The sequence below is a fragment of the Vombatus ursinus genome, unplaced genomic scaffold (assembly GCF_900497805.2).
Source record: "Vombatus ursinus unplaced genomic scaffold, bare-nosed wombat genome assembly UNPS02011700.1, whole genome shotgun sequence".
Lineage (NCBI taxonomy): Eukaryota > Metazoa > Chordata > Mammalia > Diprotodontia > Vombatidae > Vombatus > Vombatus ursinus.
Window position 1 is genome coordinate 904,034 of NW_020951478.1, and position 6,695 is coordinate 910,728.

Below are 6,695 nucleotides of genomic sequence, written 5' to 3' on the forward strand. Positions count from 1 at the left end.
GGGCTAGCAAGAGGAGAGATTTCTTGTAGGAAGCAGCTAGAACTGACTGATTGCAGCAGAGCAAACTATAAAGCTAGCTTTTATGACAAACCACATAAATAAGATGAGTTGACACCCCATCCCTTTGTTTAGGTAAAAATTCTCAAATTTGTTAGAGATTGGGCCCCACAGCCACCACTTACTTTATAGGCCCTTACTCTATACTTTATTACCCTTGGAAGCTGAAGGGATACTGAACTAAGCTATGATATGAAATTATATACTTACCCTGACTATTGTTAACTTATATATCTGGAATTTACAAAGAGTTATAGATTGGTAGAGCTTAAAGGGAAGTTACAGATCATCTTGGTCTATCCTACTTCATTTTTAATTTTTCTTTGTCATATGAGGATCAAGCAATCCATTGATTTGTTAAACTCCCACTATGTGCCAGGCACAGTGCTAAACATTGGGGATACAAAAGCCAGTCCCTGCCCTCAAGGAACTCACAATCTAATACAAAAAAGATCTATACAGATCAAGCTAAATATAAGATAAATAGGAATTAATTAATAGAGGAAAGACACTAGAATTAAGAGGGATTGAGGAAGGCTTCTAGTAAAAGATGTGATTTTACTTGGGACTTGAAGAAAGCCAGGGAGATCAGTAGTCCAAGTGAAGGAGGGAGAGTATTCCAGGCATGGGTGTTGTTTGTCCTTCATTCTTTAAGGAAGGTGATGCTATGACTTGCAAGTGGATTGGATTTGAATGAGGGAGAGCTGTACAAAGTCACCAGCCTCATTTTCTTTTTGGAGCCAGCTGGGTCCAGTGGCAAGATATAGATCAGGATAACTGGAGATGCCCCCCCCCCCCGGGCATGGGTGATATTCAGAGAAAATGCTCAGAGCTGAGGGATTGAGTGTTTTGTTGGTGGAACAGCCAGAAGGCCAGAGTCACTGGATTGAAGAGTACTCAGGGAGTAAGTTTCTTTTATGTGTTGTCTCCTCTAATTAGAGTGTTAGAAGTTTGAGAGCAGGGACTATCTCAGTTTTTCAGTTTGTATTTCCATTGCTTAATACAGTGCTTGGCATATAGTAAATGCTTTTTCATTCATTCATTTAATTCAGGACTGATAGCCTTAGCCTCCTAGGGCATGGCTGATTTCCAGGTAGCCAATCCCAAGCTTCCTTTTCAATTCACCTGGAAAATTTTTTTTTTATGCTTTGTAAGGAAACAAAGTGCACAGATGGGTTTTAAAGTTAGTTTAACACTTCAATGTATTGGGAACTAGGTGTTGTGGATAGAGTGCTGGGCTTGAGTTAGGAAGACTCATCTTTGTGAGCTCAGATCTGGCCCCAAACACATATTTGCTGTTTGACTGTGGGCAAGTCACTTGATCCTGTTTGCCTCAGTTTCTTCATCTGTAAAATAAGAAGGAAATGGCAAGCCATTCTAGTATTTTTGCTAAAAAAAAAACCAAAAAACCCCCCCAAAACCCCAAAACCCAAATGAGGTCATGAACATGACTGAAATGACTTAACAACAACAAAAACACCACTACCCCATTATCATAGATTATGATATTATTATTAATATTACTTATTAATTATTACTTCTGTTAACAACATTTTTCTGTGACATCCACTGGATGATAGGGCAAGGATTAATTAGTCAATGACCATCTACCTCCAAGTCTAAATGAGAATTATTGAAGCGTATTCTTTATACCTGACTGAATCTCAGGAAGGCTGATATGAGAACTGCAACAGATCTCCAAGATAAATTCCCAACTTTCTCCTGTTTGAAAAAGTCCCATCTCTGAATGTGATAGATTTCCTCACTTCCCAATTTTTGAGCAGTGATTGGGGTGGGGAAAGCAAGGTGCCATTACCAGAATTCATTACCAGAATTTCTGACCTAACTTTTACCTCTGTTGAGCCAGGTGGTAGGCTGTTTGTTCTTTGTTCTCTTTTTTTTTCTTTCTTTTTTTGGTGAGGCAATCGAGATTAAGTGACTTGACCAGGGTCACACAGCTAGTAAGTGTTAAGTGTCTGAGGCTGGATTTGAACCTCCTGACTCCAAGGCCAGAGCTCTATTCACTGCACCACCTAGCTGCCCCTTTGTTCTTCATTCTCAAGGACCAAAATGACATCACTATGTTGGGGTCAAGGTACAGTGTGTCTGACTGTGGCTGATCAGACAAATACAAGCTTGGAAGGCTCTACCATAGGTTGGGGACAAATAGTCAATATGAACATCTGGAGTGCAGTCTCTACATTTGCACATCACACGTTTCTTTTGAACTACTGCAATTCTGCTTTGCTTATAGAGTACAGCACCTTCTTTGATACTAGACTGTCCTGTTCCAGTGTCTCCTGTGACTCAGAATTGATTCCAAATTTCAATTGATTGTTGAACCAGTGTCTAGATGCTAAAGCATGCTATAAGTATAGGAAAAAGGTTAGTGTTCACTTGGAGATTTTTGTTCAGTACGTTGGTGGTGGTGTCTTGTATCTATGAAATGGACCAGCTGACAACTGTTGGAGCTAGAATAGACGTTCAATGCTAAACTTGAAAAAAATTGTCCATATCAAATACCTCTACTTACTGATTACCCAGTATTTTGCTTGCTATTCCACCACTCTACTGAAACTGCTTTCTTAAAGGTCATTGTTGAATTCCTAGTGGCCAAATTTAATGTCTGTTTTTAGTCCTTATTCTCTTTGATCTCTCTGAAGCTTCTGATAAAATTAACCCATTGCTTCTACTTGATACCTTATCTTCCCTAGGATTCTGTCCTTCTAATAGCTACTTTTCTTCTTGCTTCACTGGATTTTCATCTTCTTACTGACACTTTAATGATGATGTTTCTCAAGAATCTATCCTTTTCCTTCTCTTTATATTCTCCCTTTTGGCTTCATATTTCAGTTCCACAATGTCAGCCACAGAGAAGCGGGATGATGTGGAGTGTAGGCCATTGAGTCAAAAAGTCCTAGAAAAAAGTCCTCCATCTGACATCTCTCTTCTTTCCTTGACAACCAAATTCTAGAAAGAGTAGTCAGGATTCCCTGCCTGCACTGCCGCACCACTCATTCACTCCAGTGACTTCTATCTCAATCATTCTACTGAAATTGATCTTTCTTAAGGCAACCAATGATATCTTTCTTGTCTGAAAAAAAGGTAACAAAAAAACCAAACCAAAACTTTTCCTAGTTCTCATCTGACTACATAATGGTTGTTTTAAAAAACAAAATGAAAAAAGTTGAGCCCCAACTCTCCCTCCACTTTAATCTTGGCTTGTAGCCTTTACAAGTTAAATAGTTTGCCACCAGTACAGTTGCTGACCTTGATGCTATTTTCGTTCTTAAGGCATCTGACAACATCAAAGAAAATATTATGCAAAAAAGCATGGGAACAAGCACCTAGCTCTTATTCACTCTTATTTGTGACTGGGAAAGTAGAAGAGTATCATCTTTCATCCAGAATTAATGCAAACATACCATCATGAAACTGGCATATAGTACTGATGAACTTCTCCAGGCAACCAAATTTCACCATGATCTTCCACAAGTCCTCATGACTGTAAGTATTAAAGTCCTTGGTCTTTAAAGTGGAGGGAGAGTTGGTTTGAAGATGATTGTGCTCTCAATGCAGCCTCTGAAGCTGAGATGCAACAGAATATGGATCAATTCTCTACCACTTCTGCTAATTTTGACCTGACAATCAACACCAAGAAAACAGCAGTTCTCTCCAGCCAGCACCATACCATCCATATGTGGAACCATCGGTAATCGCAAATGGAGAAATTTTAGTATTGTGAATAAGTTCCCTTACCTTGGCAGCATACTTTTTGGGGATGTCCACATAGATGATGAAGTTAATGCCCACATTGTCAGAGCTAGCTCAGTGTTTGGGAGGCTCTGAAAGAAAGTGTGAAGGAGAAGAGGTATTAAACTAATTGCCAAACTGAAGGTCTATAGAGCTCTTGTGCTGACTTCATTATTGTATGCCTGTGAAACCTGGAGAGTATACCAGCACCATGCCAGGAAAGGGAATTGCTTCCATTTCATTTGTCTTGGGAAGATTCAGAATATCACCTGGCAAGATAAGGTACCAGATGCTGAGGTCTTTTCTTGAGCTGAACTACCAAGCATTCAAACTCTACTACAGAGAGTGCAACTCCAATGGGCTGGCCATGTAACCTAAATGCCAAACTCACATTTACATAAAAGACTATTTTACAGAGAACTCCTATAAGGCAAGTACTCACTTGGAGGTCAGAAGAAGAGGTACAAGGACACTCTCAAGGTCTCTCTGAAGAACGTTAGTATCAATTGTAAGACATGGGAGATGCTGGCACAGAATTGCTCCATGAGCAAAGCAGAATTGAAGCAGCCCAAAGGAAACATGAGATGCAGAAATCTAGAAACAACTCCATCCCAAATGTTCGAATGGACTATTTGTGCCCACCCTGTGGTAGAGCCTTCCAAGAGCTTATTGGACTGATCAGCCACAGCTGAAAATACTGTACCTTGACTTCAGCATCATGATGTCATTGGTCCTTTTCAAGTATGAGGGCCTAACAACAACAAAAAGTTGTTTTCAAGTATTTTAAGATCTGTCAATAGGTTTTTTTTTTTCTTCTTCCTGTTGGGTCCTATTGGGCAGAGTATAGCAAAGAGTAGAAGTTGCAAAGAGGCCAATTTTGGCTTGCTGTCAGGAAGAAAAAAACTCCACAATTAGGGATGTCCCCAAGTGGGATGGGCCGTCTAAGGGGGTGGTAGGTTCCTCCTATTTGGAGGTCTTCCGGCAAACACAAGATGAACACTTGCTGGGAAATTATAGTGGTATTCCCTTTATGTATGTGTTGAACTGGGTGGCTGCTGAGGGTCCTTCCAGTTCTCAAATTCTATATGGCAGCATTTCTCAGAGTGTGGTCTGAGGACCCTTGGGGATTCCTGAGATTTTTTTAAGGAGTCCATGACATCAAAACTCTTCATAATTTTAAGATTTTATTTTCTGATGCAGTAAACATAAACATAGTTCACATAAACATAAGCATAAGACCTCTTTGAGGTCTTCAGTTATTTCTAAGAGTGTAAAGGGAGCGTGTTTTGCATATTTTCACATGTTTAATGGATATCATATTGCTTGCCTTCTCAGTAGGTGGGGTAGGGGTGGGTGGGTCAGAATTTGGAACTCATTTTTTTTTAAATGTTAAGAGTAAATAAATAATGTTTTAAAATCATGTGAAAATGTAATTGGTAAATATTTGAGAAAATAAATAAAATTTTAATTTAAAAAAATAAATAAAAGGATCTTGAAACCGAAAAGTCTGAGAACCCACTATTGTATGGGAAATACCAACTCCAGTTTAGATGGAATGTGGAATGCATGAGAGAGATGTAATCATGTGTAATCAGCCAGGAAATATAGGCTAGAGACAGATTGCAAAGGACTTTAATTACCAAATATAATTTTAGAAAAATGTAAGTATTAGAATTTAAGATTTGTCATATGTTATTGAAAAATACTTTGAAAACTAGGAATAATAAGTTGTTTAAAATATACTTAGAGCTTTTCCTGTGCTCTATTACACTGATGATAATTTAATAAACTAAATGTCCTTGTACTTAAAACTAGAAAAAAAATGGACATATGTGGTTACTTTTCAAGGTGAATATCAGATAAAGGATATCCTTTGTGTAGAGTTTTGAACTTTTGCCATTGCCTATATGGGAAATTAATCTATTTTCTAGACTGGTCTTACTCTCTTTGGCTTCCTTTTTTAGGCTTGGCACGTTGTTTTGCTGTGCAGTATTTACATTTTGTCTCATCTTGGGGGTGAGTTTTGCCAGCTCAAACTACCAAATGTGTGCCTCTTTTTGGTCTTTAAGGATAAGACTTAAAAAATATACCTGTTAAGACAGGATTAAAAAACTTAATTAAAATTTTAGCACTTTTAGAGATAATAGAGTTTGTTGTTTTTTTTCAAGGAGTATTTTAAATCTTATTTAGAGAAAAACATTCTTTATCTCATATGTATTACAAGAAGATTGAATTGGGGCAGTTAGGTCGCGCAGTGGATAGAGCACCGGCCCTGAAGTCAGGAGGACCTGAGTTGAAATGCCGCCTCAGACCAAACACTTGACACTTACTAGCTATGTGACCCTGGGCAAGTCACTTAACCACAATTGCCTAAAAAAAAAAAAAGAAGATTGAATGGTTTTCTAAGGAGCAAATACTTCTTATAAGATGTAGGGACAATTCTTTAGGTGAACTTATAACAAAATTGCTATAATGTCTTTACCATCACATAAATCAAATAGGATCAAATTATCTGTAAACTGCTTTGCAAACTTTAAGCTTTAGTAGCTTAAAATGGCCCTAAGATGTGGCCCTGGATAGTTCAGTTGGTAGAGCATCAGATTTTTAATCTGAGGGTCCAGGGTTCAAATCCCTGTCTGGGCAAACCACTGTTCCTTATCGCAAGTAAAAGATACTTTAAGGGGCAGCGAGGTGGTGCAGTGGATAGAGCAGAGGCCCTGGAGTCAGGAGGACTTGAGTTCAAATATGGCCTCAGACACTTAACAATTACTAGCTGGGTAAGTCACTTAACCTCACTGCCTAACAAAAAAAAAAAAAACTAAAAACACCAAAATGGCACTAAGACTTTTGGGATACCATGTATCACTGGTAGTTATTATTATTAC

The 6,695-nt window shown here is 38.4% G+C and overlaps 1 non-coding gene across 1 annotated transcript; it reads left to right on the plus strand.

Annotated features, from left to right (window-relative positions):
• The first annotated feature begins 6,380 nt into the window (after positions 1-6,380).
• Positions 6,381-6,453, plus strand: TRNAK-UUU. The gene has a single exon. It is a non-coding gene; the product is annotated as a tRNA-Lys (tRNA).
• Positions 6,454-6,695: the final 242 nt, after the last annotated feature.